At 42.5% G+C, this 14,581-nt stretch overlaps 12 non-coding genes across 12 annotated transcripts; all 12 read right to left on the bottom strand.

The window, feature by feature from the left end:
- Positions 1 to 488: 488 nt before the first annotated feature.
- Positions 489 to 560, bottom strand: trnap-ugg (transfer RNA proline (anticodon UGG)). Its single transcript has one exon. It is a non-coding gene; the product is annotated as a tRNA-Pro (tRNA).
- Positions 561 to 1,406: 846 nt separating this feature from the next.
- trnap-ugg (transfer RNA proline (anticodon UGG)) lies at positions 1,407 to 1,478 on the bottom strand. Its single transcript has one exon. It is a non-coding gene; the product is annotated as a tRNA-Pro (tRNA).
- An 863-nt stretch (positions 1,479 to 2,341) lies between these two features.
- trnap-ugg (transfer RNA proline (anticodon UGG)) lies at positions 2,342 to 2,413 on the bottom strand. Its single transcript has one exon. It is a non-coding gene; the product is annotated as a tRNA-Pro (tRNA).
- Positions 2,414 to 3,296: 883 nt separating this feature from the next.
- trnap-ugg (transfer RNA proline (anticodon UGG)) lies at positions 3,297 to 3,368 on the bottom strand. The gene has a single exon. It is a non-coding gene; the product is annotated as a tRNA-Pro (tRNA).
- An 846-nt stretch (positions 3,369 to 4,214) lies between these two features.
- On the bottom strand, positions 4,215 to 4,286 carry trnap-ugg (transfer RNA proline (anticodon UGG)). The gene has a single exon. It is a non-coding gene; the product is annotated as a tRNA-Pro (tRNA).
- An 838-nt stretch (positions 4,287 to 5,124) lies between these two features.
- Positions 5,125 to 5,196, bottom strand: trnap-ugg (transfer RNA proline (anticodon UGG)). The gene has a single exon. It is a non-coding gene; the product is annotated as a tRNA-Pro (tRNA).
- Positions 5,197 to 6,059: 863 nt separating this feature from the next.
- trnap-ugg (transfer RNA proline (anticodon UGG)) lies at positions 6,060 to 6,131 on the bottom strand. Its single transcript has one exon. It is a non-coding gene; the product is annotated as a tRNA-Pro (tRNA).
- An 846-nt stretch (positions 6,132 to 6,977) lies between these two features.
- Positions 6,978 to 7,049, bottom strand: trnap-ugg (transfer RNA proline (anticodon UGG)). Its single transcript has one exon. It is a non-coding gene; the product is annotated as a tRNA-Pro (tRNA).
- Positions 7,050 to 7,907: 858 nt separating this feature from the next.
- trnap-ugg (transfer RNA proline (anticodon UGG)) lies at positions 7,908 to 7,979 on the bottom strand. The gene has a single exon. It is a non-coding gene; the product is annotated as a tRNA-Pro (tRNA).
- An 858-nt stretch (positions 7,980 to 8,837) lies between these two features.
- Positions 8,838 to 8,909, bottom strand: trnap-ugg (transfer RNA proline (anticodon UGG)). The gene has a single exon. It is a non-coding gene; the product is annotated as a tRNA-Pro (tRNA).
- A 1,793-nt stretch (positions 8,910 to 10,702) lies between these two features.
- Positions 10,703 to 10,774, bottom strand: trnap-ugg (transfer RNA proline (anticodon UGG)). Its single transcript has one exon. It is a non-coding gene; the product is annotated as a tRNA-Pro (tRNA).
- Positions 10,775 to 11,610: 836 nt separating this feature from the next.
- On the bottom strand, positions 11,611 to 11,682 carry trnap-ugg (transfer RNA proline (anticodon UGG)). Its single transcript has one exon. It is a non-coding gene; the product is annotated as a tRNA-Pro (tRNA).
- Positions 11,683 to 14,581: the final 2,899 nt, after the last annotated feature.

The raw sequence follows: 14,581 nt of genomic DNA, 5'->3' as shown, positions 1-14,581 counted from the left end.
TTAAATTAGAAATGTCACACATTTTGCACTGGATGCTTCTCAGTCCTACCATAACTGCTGATGTTACACCTCTGCATTTTTGGTGAAATGTGGCAGAGCGAGAGCAACGTTTGTCAAAACATGACACATCCCTAAAATCTGTCTTCTCATACGAATGTCTATAGCTTCAGAACGGTTTGACCTACAAAATAGTTTGCCCATTCTTTGGAAAGGGGAGACTCTCACAAACACAATGCTGTTCTCAGTTTTGCTCTACGACCCCCACAAGTGTCAAGGGACTTGTCCCGGTAAAAGGACAGGTTTTTTAACCAAGGAAGAAATTAATACATGTTGTGCGATGCTGAACCCACTAGTGCAGAGCACAATGGATTAGCAGTCCATTACCTTAATCACTTGTCCACCTGGTCCTGCGCTCCAGTGGTAGCAGTCGCCCCTCCAACCAGTTGCCCAAGATCCGCCTGTCTCACATTGTTAAAGGCTCTTCAAAAGGGCTCATCCGGGATTTGAACCCGGGACCTCTCGCACCCAAAGCGAGAATCATACCCCTAGACCAACGAGCCATTTATTTCAAGACATTGTTTTGCAGTCACCAGCAATGACGGTGAGAATATGCATTGACAGGTCGATGTTGCCAGGCCACAGTGGATCACTTGAGTGTTGGTGGTATACTTGTGAGCATAGCTATCTTCCAAGCAGTTGACCAGGTTTCAGTTCAAATACTCTGTAATTCATCTGCTGAGTCTTTCAGATTCAATCTTCATTAGCTGTAACAGCAAGAAACAAATGAAGAAAGAACTAAATGTAGATTTTAACAATTAAAAAGTAGACATCAAAATCAATTGGATCTCATTTCATTTGATCCGATTGACGCACCGGTATGTGAATAAAAAAATAAAAAAACATTGGAATCTCTCAGTTTTAAATTAGAAATGTCACACATTTTGCACTGGATGCTTCTCAGTCCTACCATAACTGCTGATGTTACACCTCTGCATTTTTGGTGAAATGTGGCAGAGCGAGAGCAATGTTTGTCAAAACATGACACATCCCTAAAATCTGTATTCTCATACAAATGTCTATAGCTTCAGAACGGTTTGACCTACAAAATAGTTTGCCCATTCTTTGGAAAGGGGAGACTCTCACAAACACAATGCTGTTCTCAGTTTTGCTCTACGACCCCCACAAGTGTCAAGGGACTTGTCCCGGTAAAAGGACAGGTTTTTTAACCAAGGAAGAAATTAATACATGTTGTGCGATGCTGAACCCACTAGTGCAGAGCACAATGGATTAGCAGTCCATTACCTTAATCACTTGTCCACCTGGTCCTGCGCTCCAGTGGTAGCAGTCGCCCCTCCAACCAGTTGCCCAAGATCCGCCTGTCTCACATTGTTAAAGGCTCTTCAAAAGGGCTCGTCCGGGATTTGAACCCGGGACCTCTCGCACCCAAAGCGAGAATCATACCCCTAGACCAACGAGCCATTTATTTCAAGACATTGTTTTGCAGTCGCCAGCAATGACGGTGAGAATATGCATTGACAGGTCGATGTTGCCAGGCCACAGTGGATCACGTGAGTGTTGGTGGTATACTTGTGAGCATAGCTATCTTCCAAGCAGTTGACCAGGTTTCAGTTCAAATACTCTGTAATTCATCTCCTGAATCTTTCAGATTCAATCTTCATTAGCTGTAACAGCAAGAAACAAATGAAGAAAGAGCTAAATGTAGATTATAACAATTAAAAAGTAGACATCAAAATCAATTGGATCTCATTTCATTTGATCCGATTGACGCACCGGTATGTGAATAAAAAAACAAAAAAACATTGGAATCTCTCAGTTTTAAATTAGAAATGTCACACATTTTGCACTGGATGCTTCTCAGTCCTACCATAACTGCTGATGTTACACCTCTGCATTTTTGGTGAAATGTGGCAGAGCGAGAGCAATGTTTGTCAAAACATGACACATCCCTAAAATCTGTATTCTCATACAAATGTCTATAGCTTCAGAACGGTTTGACCTACAAAATAGTTTGCCCATTCTTTGGAAAGGGGAGACTCTCACAAACACAATGCTGTTCTCAGTTTTGCTCTACGACCCCCACAAGTGTCAAGGGACTCGTCTGAAGGTAACCTATGTCCCGGTAAAAGGACAGGTTTTTTAACCAAGGAAGAAATTAATACATGTTGTGCGATGCTGAACCCACTAGTGCAGAGCACAATGGATTAGCAGTCCATTACCTTAATCACTTGTCCACCTGGTCCTGCGCTCCAGTGGTAGCAGTCGCCCCTCCAACCAGTTGCCCAAGATCCGCCTGTCTCACATTGTTAAAGGCTCTTCAAAAGGGCTCGTCCGGGATTTGAACCCGGGACCTCTCGCACCCAAAGCGAGAATCATACCCCTAGACCAACGAGCCATTTATTTCAAGACATTGTTTTGCAGTCACCAGCAATGACGGTGAGAATATGCATTGACAGGTCGATGTTGCCAGGCCACAGTGGATCACTTGAGTGTTGGTGGTATACTTGTGAGCATAGCTATCTTCCAAGCAGTTGACCAGGTTTCAGTTCAAATACTCTGTAATTCATCTGCTGAGTCTTTCAGATTCAATCTTCATTAGCTGTAACAGCAAGAAACAAATGAAGAAAGAACTAAATGTAGATTTTAACAATTAAAAAGTAGACATCAAAATCAATTGGATCTCATTTCATTTGATCCGATTGACGCACCGGTATGTGAATAAAAAAATAAAAAAACATTGGAATCTCTCAGTTTTAAATTAGAAATGTCACACATTTTGCACTGGATGCTTCTCAGTCCTACCATAACTGCTGATGTTACACCTCTGCATTTTTGGTGAAATGTGGCAGAGCGAGAGCAATGTTTGTCAAAACATGACACATCCCTAAAATCTGTATTCTCATACAAATGTCTATAGCTTCAGAACGGTTTGACCTACAAAATAGTTTGCCCATTCTTTGGAAAGGGGAGACTCTCACAAACACAATGCTGTTCTCAGTTTTGCTCTACGACCCCCACAAGTGTCAAGGGACTCGTCTGAAGGTAACCTATGTCCCGGTAAAAGGACAGGTTTTTTAACCAAGGAAGAAATTAATACATGTTGTGCGATGCTGAACCCACTAGTGCAGAGCACAATGGATTAGCAGTCCATTACCTTAATCACTTGTCCATTACCTTAATCACTTGTCCACTTGGTCCTGCGCTCCAGTGGTAGCAGTCGCCCCTCCAACCAGTTGCCCAAGATCCGCCTGTCTCACATTGTTAAAGGCTCTTCAAAAGGGCTCGTCCGGGATTTGAACCCGGGACCTCTCGCACCCAAAGCGAGAATCATACCCCTAGACCAACGAGCCATTTATTTCAAGACATTGTTTTGCAGTCACCAGCAATGACGGTGAGAATATGCATTGACAGGTCGATGTTGCCAGGCCACAGTGGATCACTTGAGTGTTGGTGGTATACTTGTGAGCATAGCTATCTTCCAAGCAGTTGACCAGGTTTCAGTTCAAATACTCTGTAATTCATCTGCTGAGTCTTTCAGATTCAATCTTCATTAGCTGTAACAGCAAGAAACAAATGAAGAAAGAACTAAATGTAGATTTTAACAATTAAAAAGTAGACATCAAAATCAATTGGATCTCATTTCATTTGATCCGATTGACGCACCGGTATGTGAATAAAAAAATAAAAAAACATTGGAATCTCTCAGTTTTAAATTAGAAATGTCACACATTTTGCACTGGATGCTTCTCAGTCCTACCATAACTGCTGATGTTACACCTCTGCATTTTTGGTGAAATGTGGCAGAGCGAGAGCAATGTTTGTCAAAACATGACACATCCCTAAAATCTGTATTCTCATACAAATGTCTATAGCTTCAGAACGGTTTGACCTACAAAATAGTTTGCCCATTCTTTGGAAAGGGGAGACTCTCACAAACACAATGCTGTTCTCAGTTTTGCTCTACGACCCCCACAAGTGTCAAGGGACTTGTCCCGGTAAAAGGACAGGTTTTTTAACCAAGGAAGAAATTAATACATGTTGTGCGATGCTGAACCCACTAGTGCAGAGCACAATGGATTAGCAGTCCATTACCTTAATCACTTGTCCACCTGGTCCTGCGCTCCAGTGGTAGCAGTCGCCCCTCCAACCAGTTGCCCAAGATCCGCCTGTCTCACATTGTTAAAGGCTCTTCAAAAGGGCTCGTCCGGGATTTGAACCCGGGACCTCTCGCACCCAAAGCGAGAATCATACCCCTAGACCAACGAGCCATTTATTTCAAGACATTGTTTTGCAGTCGCCAGCAATGACGGTGAGAATATGCATTGACAGGTCGATGTTGCCAGGCCACAGTGGATCACGTGAGTGTTGGTGGTATACTTGTGAGCATAGCTATCTTCCAAGCAGTTGACCAGGTTTCAGTTCAAATACTCTGTAATTCATCTCCTGAATCTTTCAGATTCAATCTTCATTAGCTGTAACAGCAAGAAACAAATGAAGAAAGAGCTAAATGTAGATTATAACAATTAAAAAGTAGACATCAAAATCAATTGGATCTCATTTCATTTGATCCGATTGACGCACCGGTATGTGAATAAAAAAACATTGGAATCTCTCAGTTTTAAATTAGAAATGTCACACATTTTGCACTGGATGCTTCTCAGTCCTACCATAACTGCTGATGTTACACCTCTGCATTTTTGGTGAAATGTGGCAGAGCGAGAGCAATGTTTGTCAAAACATGACACATCCCTAAAATCTGTATTCTCATACAAATGTCTATAGCTTCAGAACGGTTTGACCTACAAAATAGTTTGCCCATTCTTTGGAAAGGGGAGACTCTCACAAACACAATGCTGTTCTCAGTTTTGCTCTACGACCCCCACAAGTGTCAAGGGACTTGTCCCGGTAAAAGGACAGGTTTTTTAACCAAGGAAGAAATTAATACATGTTGTGCGATGCTGAACCCACTAGTGCAGAGCACAATGGATTAGCAGTCCATTACCTTAATCACTTGTCCACCTGGTCCTGCGCTCCAGTGGTAGCAGTCGCCCCTCCAACCAGTTGCCCAAGATCCGCCTGTCTCACATTGTTAAAGGCTCTTCAAAAGGGCTCGTCCGGGATTTGAACCCGGGACCTCTCGCACCCAAAGCGAGAATCATACCCCTAGACCAACGAGCCATTTATTTCAAGACATTGTTTTGCAGTCGCCAGCAATGACGGTGAGAATATGCATTGACAGGTCGATGTTGCCAGGCCACAGTGGATCACGTGAGTGTTGGTGGTATACTTGTGAGCATAGCTATCTTCCAAGCAGTTGACCAGGTTTCAGTTCAAATACTCTGTAATTCATCTCCTGAATCTTTCAGATTCAATCTTCATTAGCTGTAACAGCAAGAAACAAATGAAGAAAGAGCTAAATGTAGATTATAACAATTAAAAAGTAGACATCAAAATCAATTGGATCTCATTTCATTTGATCCGATTGACGCACCGGTATGTGAATAAAAAAACAAAAAAACATTGGAATCTCTCAGTTTTAAATTAGAAATGTCACACATTTTGCACTGGATGCTTCTCAGTCCTACCATAACTGCTGATGTTACACCTCTGCATTTTTGGTGAAATGTGGCAGAGCGAGAGCAATGTTTGTCAAAACATGACACATCCCTAAAATCTGTATTCTCATACAAATGTCTATAGCTTCAGAACGGTTTGACCTACAAAATAGTTTGCCCATTCTTTGGAAAGGGGAGACTCTCACAAACACAATGCTGTTCTCAGTTTTGCTCTACGACCCCCACAAGTGTCAAGGGACTCGTCTGAAGGTAACCTATGTCCCGGTAAAAGGACAGGTTTTTTAACCAAGGAAGAAATTAATACATGTTGTGCGATGCTGAACCCACTAGTGCAGAGCACAATGGATTAGCAGTCCATTACCTTAATCACTTGTCCACCTGGTCCTGCGCTCCAGTGGTAGCAGTCGCCCCTCCAACCAGTTGCCCAAGATCCGCCTGTCTCACATTGTTAAAGGCTCTTCAAAAGGGCTCGTCCGGGATTTGAACCCGGGACCTCTCGCACCCAAAGCGAGAATCATACCCCTAGACCAACGAGCCATTTATTTCAAGACATTGTTTTGCAGTCACCAGCAATGACGGTGAGAATATGCATTGACAGGTCGATGTTGCCAGGCCACAGTGGATCACTTGAGTGTTGGTGGTATACTTGTGAGCATAGCTATCTTCCAAGCAGTTGACCAGGTTTCAGTTCAAATACTCTGTAATTCATCTGCTGAGTCTTTCAGATTCAATCTTCATTAGCTGTAACAGCAAGAAACAAATGAAGAAAGAACTAAATGTAGATTTTAACAATTAAAAAGTAGACATCAAAATCAATTGGATCTCATTTCATTTGATCCGATTGACGCACCGGTATGTGAATAAAAAAATAAAAAAACATTGGAATCTCTCAGTTTTAAATTAGAAATGTCACACATTTTGCACTGGATGCTTCTCAGTCCTACCATAACTGCTGATGTTACACCTCTGCATTTTTGGTGAAATGTGGCAGAGCGAGAGCAATGTTTGTCAAAACATGACACATCCCTAAAATCTGTATTCTCATACAAATGTCTATAGCTTCAGAACGGTTTGACCTACAAAATAGTTTGCCCATTCTTTGGAAAGGGGAGACTCTCACAAACACAATGCTGTTCTCAGTTTTGCTCTACGACCCCCACAAGTGTCAAGGGACTTGTCCCGGTAAAAGGACAGGTTTTTTAACCAAGGAAGAAATTAATACATGTTGTGCGATGCTGAACCCACTAGTGCAGAGCACAATGGATTAGCAGTCCATTACCTTAATCACTTGTCCACCTGGTCCTGCGCTCCAGTGGTAGCAGTCGCCCCTCCAACCAGTTGCCCAAGATCCGCCTGTCTCACATTGTTAAAGGCTCTTCAAAAAGGCTCGTCCGGGATTTGAACCCGGGACCTCTCGCACCCAAAGCGAGAATCATACCCCTAGACCAACGAGCCATTTATTTCAAGACATTGTTTTGCAGTCACCAGCAATGACGGTGAGAATATGCATTGACAGGTCGATGTTGCCAGGCCACAGTGGATCACTTGAGTGTTGGTGGTATACTTGTGAGCATAGCTATCTTCCAAGCAGTTGACCAGGTTTCAGTTCAAATACTCTGTAATTCATCTGCTGAGTCTTTCAGATTCAATCTTCATTAGCTGTAACAGCAAGAAACAAATGAAGAAAGAACTAAATGTAGATTTTAACAATTAAAAAGTAGACATCAAAATCAATTGGATCTCATTTCATTTGATCCGATTGACGCACCGGTATGTGAATAAAAAAATAAAAAAACATTGGAATCTCTCAGTTTTAAATTAGAAATGTCACGCATTTTGCACTGGATGCTTCTCAGTCCTACCATAACTGCTGATGTTACACCTCTGCATTTTTGGTGAAATGTGGCAGAGCGAGAGCAATGTTTGTCAAAACATGACACATCCCTAAAATCTGTATTCTCATACAAATGTCTATAGCTTCAGAACGGTTTGACCTACAAAATAGTTTGCCCATTCTTTGGAAAGGGGAGACTCTCACAAACACAATGCTGTTCTCAGTTTTGCTCTACGACCCCCACAAGTGTCAAGGGACTCGTCTGAAGGTAACCTATGTCCCGGTAAAAGGACATGTTTTTTAACCAAGGAAGAAATTAATACATGTTGTGTTATGCTGAACCCACTAGTGCAGAGCACAATGGATTAGCAGTCCATTGCCTTAATCACTTGTCCACCTGGTCCTGCGCTCCAGTGGTAGCAGTCGCCCCTCCAACCAGTTGCCCAAGATCCGCCTGTATTGTTAAAGGCTCTTCAAAAGGGCTCGTCCGGGATTTGAACCCGGGACCTCTCGCACCCAAAGCGAGAATCATACCCCTAGACCAACGAGCCATTTATTTCAAGACATTGTTTTGCAGTCGCCAGCAATGACGGTGAGAATATGCATTGACAGGTCGATGTTGCCAGGCCACAGTGGATCACTTGAGTGTTGGTGGTATACTTGTGAGCATAGCTATCTTCCAAGCAGTTGACCAGGTTTCAGTTCAAATACTCTGTAATTCATCTGCTGAGTCTTTCAGATTCAATCTTCATTAGCTGTAACAGCAAGAAACAAATGAAGAAAGAACTAAATGTAGATTTTAACAATTAAAAAGTAGACATCAAAATCAATTGGATCTCATTTCATTTGATCCGATTGACGCACCGGTATGTGAATAAAAAAATAAAAAAACATTGGAATCTCTCAGTTTTAAATTAGAAATGTCACGCATTTTGCACTGGATGCTTCTCAGTCCTACCATAACTGCTGATGTTACACCTCTGCATTTTTGGTGAAATGTGGCAGAGCGAGAGCAATGTTTGTCAAAACATGACACATCCCTAAAATCTGTATTCTCATACAAATGTCTATAGCTTCAGAACGGTTTGACCTACAAAATAGTTTGCCCATTCTTTGGAAAGGGGAGACTCTCACAAACACAATGCTGTTCTCAGTTTTGCTCTACGACCCCCACAAGTGTCAAGGGACTCGTCTGAAGGTAACCTATGTCCCGGTAAAAGGACATGTTTTTTAACCAAGGAAGAAATTAATACATGTTGTGTTATGCTGAACCCACTAGTGCAGAGCACAATGGATTAGCAGTCCATTGCCTTAATCACTTGTCCACCTGGTCCTGCGCTCCAGTGGTAGCAGTCGCCCCTCCAACCAGTTGCCCAAGATCCGCCTGTATTGTTAAAGGCTCTTCAAAAGGGCTCGTCCGGGATTTGAACCCGGGACCTCTCGCACCCAAAGCGAGAATCATACCCCTAGACCAACGAGCCATTTATTTCAAGACATTGTTTTGCAGTCGCCAGCAATGACGGTGAGAATATGCATTGACAGGTCGATGTTGCCAGGCCACAGTGGATCACGTGAGTGTTGGTGGTATACTTGTGAGCATAGCTATCTTCCAAGCAGTTGACCAGGTTTCAGTTCAAATACTCTGTAATTCATCTGCTGAGTCTTTCAGATTCAATCTTCATTAGCAGTAACAGCAAGAAACAAATGAAGAAAGAACTAAATGTAGATTTTAACAATTAAAAAGTAGACATCAAAATCAATTGGATCTCATTTCATTTGATCCGATTGACGCACCGGTATGTGAATAAAAAAATAAAAAAACATTGGAATCTCTCAGTTTTAAATTAGAAATGTCACACATTTTGCACTGGATGCTTCTCAGTCCTACCATAACTGCTGATGTTACACCTCTGCATTTTTGGTGAAATGTGGCAGAGCGAGAGCAATGTTTGTCAAAACATGACACATCCCTAAAATCTGTCTTCTCATACGAATGTCTATAGCTTCAGAACGGTTTGACCTACAAAATAGTTTGCCCATTCTTTGGAAAGGGGAGACTCTCACAAACACAATGCTGTTCTCAGTTTTGCTCTACGACCCCCACAAGTGTCAAGGGACTCGTCTGAAGGTAACCTATGTCCCGGTAAAAGGACAGGTTTTTTAACCAAGGAAGAAATTAATACATGTTGTGCGATGCTGAACCCACTAGTGCAGAGCACAATGGATTAGCAGTCCATTAACTTAATCACTTGTCCACCTGGTCCTGCACTCCAGTGGTAGCAGTCGCCCCTCCAACCAGTTGCCCAAGATCCGCCTGTATTGTTAAAGGCTCTTCAAAAGGGCTCGTCCGGGATTTGAACCCGGGACCTCTCGCACCCAAAGCGAGAATCATACCCCTAGACAAACGAGCCATTTATTTCAAGACATTGTTTTGCAGTCGCCAGCAATGACGGTGAGAATATGCATTGACAGGTCGATGTTGCCAGGCCACAGTGGATCACGTGAGTGTTGGTGGTATACTTGTGAGCATAGCTATCTTCCAAGCAGTTGACCAGGTTTCAGTTCAAATACTCTGTAATTCATCTGCTGAGTCTTTCAGATTCAATCTTCATTAGCTGTAACAGCAAGAAACAAATGAAGAAAGAGCTAAATGTAGATTTTAACAATTAAAAAGTAGACATCAAAATCAATTGGATCTCATTTCATTTGATCCGATTGACGCACCGGTATGTGAATAAAAAAACTAAAAAACATTGGAATCTCTCAGTTTTAAATTAGAAATGTCACACATTTTGCACTGGATGCTTCTCAGTCCTACCATAACTGCTGATGTTACACCTCTGCATTTTTGGTGAAATGTGGCAGAGCGAGAGCAACGTTTGTCAAAACATGACACATCCCTAAAATCTGTCTTCTCATACGAATGTCTATAGCTTCAGAACGGTTTGACCTACAAAATAGTTTGCCCATTCTTTGGAAAGGGGAGACTCTCACAAACACAATGCTGTTCTCAGTTTTGCTCTACGACCCCCACAAGTGTCAAGGGACTCGTCTGAAGGTAACCTATGTCCCGGTAAAAGGACAGGTTTTTTAACCAAGGAAGAAATGAATACATGTTGTGCGATGCTGAACCCACTAGTGCAGAGCACAATGGATTAGCAGTCCATTACCTTAATCACTTGTCCACCTGGTCCTGCGCTCCAGTGGTAGCAGTCGCCCCTCCAACCAGTTGCCCAAGATCCGCCTGTCTCACATTGTTAAAGGCTCTTCAAAAGGGCTCGTCCGGGATTTGAACCCGGGACCTCTCGCACCCAAAGCGAGAATCATACCCCTAGACCAACGAGCCATTTATTTCAAGACATTGTTTTGCAGTCGCCAGCAATGACGGTGAGAATATGCATTGACAGGTCGATGTTGCCAGGCCACAGTGGATCACGTGAGTGTTGGTGGTATACTTGTGAGCATAGCTATCTTCCAAGCAGTTGACCAGGTTTCAGTTCAAATACTCTGTAATTCATCTGCTGAGTCTTTCAGATTCAATCTTCATTAGCTGTAACAGCAAGAAACAAATGAAGAAAGAGCTAAATGTAGATTTTAACAATTAAAAAGTAGACATCAAAATCAATTGGATCTCATTTCATTTGATCCGATTGACGCACCGGTATGTGAATAAAAAAACTAAAAAACATTGGAATCTCTCAGTTTTAAATTAGAAATGTCACACATTTTGCACTGGATGCTTCTCAGTCCTACCATAACTGCTGATGTTACACCTCTGCATTTTTGGTGAAATGTGGCAGAGCGAGAGCAACGTTTGTCAAAACATGACACATCCCTAAAATCTGTCTTCTCATACGAATGTCTATAGCTTCAGAACGGTTTGACCTACAAAATAGTTTGCCCATTCTTTGGAAAGGGGAGACTCTCACAAACACAATGCTGTTCTCAGTTTTGCCCACAAGTGTCAAGGGACTTGTCCCGGTAAAAGGACAGGTTTTTTAACCAAGGAAGAAATGAATACATGTTGTGCGATGCTGAACCCACTAGTGCAGAGCACAATGGATTAGCAGTCCATTACCTTAATCACTTGTCCACCTGGTCCTGCGCTCCAGTGGTAGCAGTCGCCCCTCCAACCAGTTGCCCAAGATCCGCCTGTCTCACATTGTTAAAGGCTCTTCAAAAGGGCTCGTCCGGGATTTGAACCCGGGACCTCTCGCACCCAAAGCGAGAATCATACCCCTAGACCAACGAGCCATTTATTTCAAGGCATTGTTTTGCAGTCGCCAGCAATGACGGTGAGAATATGCATTGACAGGTCGATGTTGCCAGGCCACAGTGGATCACGTGAGTGTTGGTGGTATACTTGTGAGCATAGCTATCTTCCAAGCAGTTGACCAGGTTTCAGTTCAAATACTCTGTAATTCATCTGCTGAGTCTTTCAGATTCAATCTTCATTAGCTGTAACAGCAAGAAACAAATGAAGAAAGAGCTAAATGTAGATCTTAATAATTAAAAAGTAGACATCAAAATCAATTGGATCTCATTTCATTTGATCCGATTGACGCACCGGTATGTGAATAAAAAAACTAAAAAACATTGGAATCTCTCAGTTTTAAAATAGAAATGTCACACATTTTGCACTGGATGCTTCTCAGTCCTACCATAACTGCTGATGTTACACCTCTGCATTTTTGGTGAAATGTGGCAGAGCGAGAGCAATGTTTGTCAAAACATGACACATCCCTAAAATCTGTATTCTCATACAAATGTCTATAGCTTCAGAACGGTTTGACCTACAAAATAGTTTGCCCATTCTTTGGAAAGGGGAGACTCTCACAAACACAATGCTGTTCTCAGTTTTGCTCTACGACCCCCACAAGTGTCAAGGGACTCGTCTGAAGGTAACCTATGTCCCGGTAAAAGGACAGGTTTTTTAACCAAGGAAGAAATTAATACATGTTGTGCGATGCTGAACCCAATAGTGCAGAGCACAATGGATTAGCAGTCCATTGCCTTAATCACTTGTCCACCTGGTCCTGCGCTCCAGTGGTAGCAGTCGCCCCTCCAACCAGTTGCCCAAGATCCGCCTGTATTGTTAAAGGCTCTTCAAAAGGGCTCGTCCGGGATTTGAACCCGGGACCTCTCACACCCAAAGCGAGAATCATACCCCTAGACCAACGAGCCATTTATTTCAAGACATTGTTTTGCAGTCGCCAGCAATGACGGTGAGAATATGCATTGACAGGTCGATGTTGCCAGGCCACAGTGGATCACGTGAGTGTTGGTGGTATACTTGTGAGCATAGCTATCTTCCAAGCAGTTGACCAGGTTTCAGTTCAAATACTCTGTAATTCATCTCCTGAGTCTTTCAGATTCAATCTTCATTAGCTGTAACAGCAAGAAACAAATGAAGAAAGAGCTAAATGTAGATTTTAACAATTAAAAAGTAGACATCAAAATCAATTGGATCTCATTTCATTTGATCCGATTGACGCACCGGTATGTGAATAAAAAAACAAAAAAACATTGGAATCTCTCAGTTTTAAATTAGAAATGTCACACATTTTGCACTGGATGCTTCTCAGTCCTACCATAACTGCTGATGTTACACCTCTGCATTTTTGGTGAAATGTGGCAGAGCGAGAGCAATGTTTGTCAAAACATGACACATCCCTAAAATCTGTATTCTCATACAAATGTCTATAGCTTCAGAACGGTTTGACCTACAAAATAGTTTGCCCATTCTTTGGAAAGGGGAGACTCTCACAAACACAATGCTGTTCTCAGTTTTGCTCTACGACCCCCACAAGTGTCAAGGGACTCGTCTGAAGGTAACCTATGTCCCGGTAAAAGGACAGGTTTTTTAACCAAGGAAGAAATTAATACATGTTGTGCGATGCTGAACCCACTAGTGCAGAGCACAATGGATTAGCAGTCCATTGCCTTAATCACTTGTCCACCTGGTCCTGCACTCCAGTGGTAGCAGTCGCCCCTCCAACCAGTTGCCCAAGATCCGCCTGTATTGTTAAAGGCTCTTCAAAAGGGCTCGTCCGGGATTTGAACCCGGGACCTCTCGCACCCAAAGCGAGAATCATACCCCTAGACAAACAAGCCATTTATTTCAAGACATTGTTTTGCAGTCGCCAGCAATGACGGTGAGAATATGCATTGACAGGTCGATGTTGCCAGGCCACAGTGGATCACGTGAGTGTTGGTGGTATACTTGTGAGCATAGCTATCTTCCAAGCAGTTGACCAGGTTTCAGTTCAAATACTCTGTAATTCATCTGCTGAGTCTTTCAGATTCAATCTTCATTAGCTGTAACAGCAAGAAACAAATGAAGAAAGAGCTAAATGTAGATTTTAACAATTAAAAAGTAGACATCAAAATCAATTGGATCTCATTTCATTTGATCCGATTGACGCACCGGTATGTGAATAAAAAAACTAAAAAACATTGGAATCTCTCAGTTTTAAATTAGAAATGTCACACATTTTGCACTGGATGCTTCTCAGTCCTACCATAACTGCTGATGTTACACCTCTGCATTTTTGGTGAAATGTGGCAGAGCGAGAGCAACGTTTGTCAAAACATGACACATCCCTAAAATCTGTCTTCTCATACGAATGTCTATAGCTTCAGAACGGTTTGACCTACAAAATAGTTTGCCCATTCTTTGGAAAGGGGAGACTCTCACAAACACAATGCTGTTCTCAGTTTTGCTCTACGACCCCCACAAGTGTGAAGGGACTTGTCCCGGTAAAAGGACAGGTTTTTTAACCAAGGAAGAAATGAATACATGTTGTGCGATGCTGAACCCACTAGTGCAGAGCACAATGGATTAGCAGTCCATTGCCTTAATCACTTGTCCACCTGGTCCTGCGCACATCCCTAAAATCTGTATTCTCATACAAATGTCTATAGCTTCAGACCGGTTTGACCTACAAAATAGTTTGCCCATTCTTTGGAAAGGGGAGACTCTCACAAACACAATGCTGTTCTCAGTTTTGCTCTACGACCCCCACAAGTGTCAAGGGACTCGTCTGAAGGTAACCTATGTCCCGGTAAAAGGACAGGTTTTTTAACCAAGGAAGAAATTAATACATGTTGTGAGATGCTGAACCCACTAGTGCAGAGCACAATGGATTAGCAG

Source organism: Oncorhynchus mykiss, chromosome 15, assembly GCF_057628025.1.
Source record: "Oncorhynchus mykiss isolate SJ-2025 chromosome 15, ASM5762802v1, whole genome shotgun sequence".
Classification (NCBI taxonomy): domain Eukaryota; kingdom Metazoa; phylum Chordata; class Actinopteri; order Salmoniformes; family Salmonidae; genus Oncorhynchus; species Oncorhynchus mykiss.
This window is presented reverse-complemented; position numbering and strand designations above follow the sequence as displayed.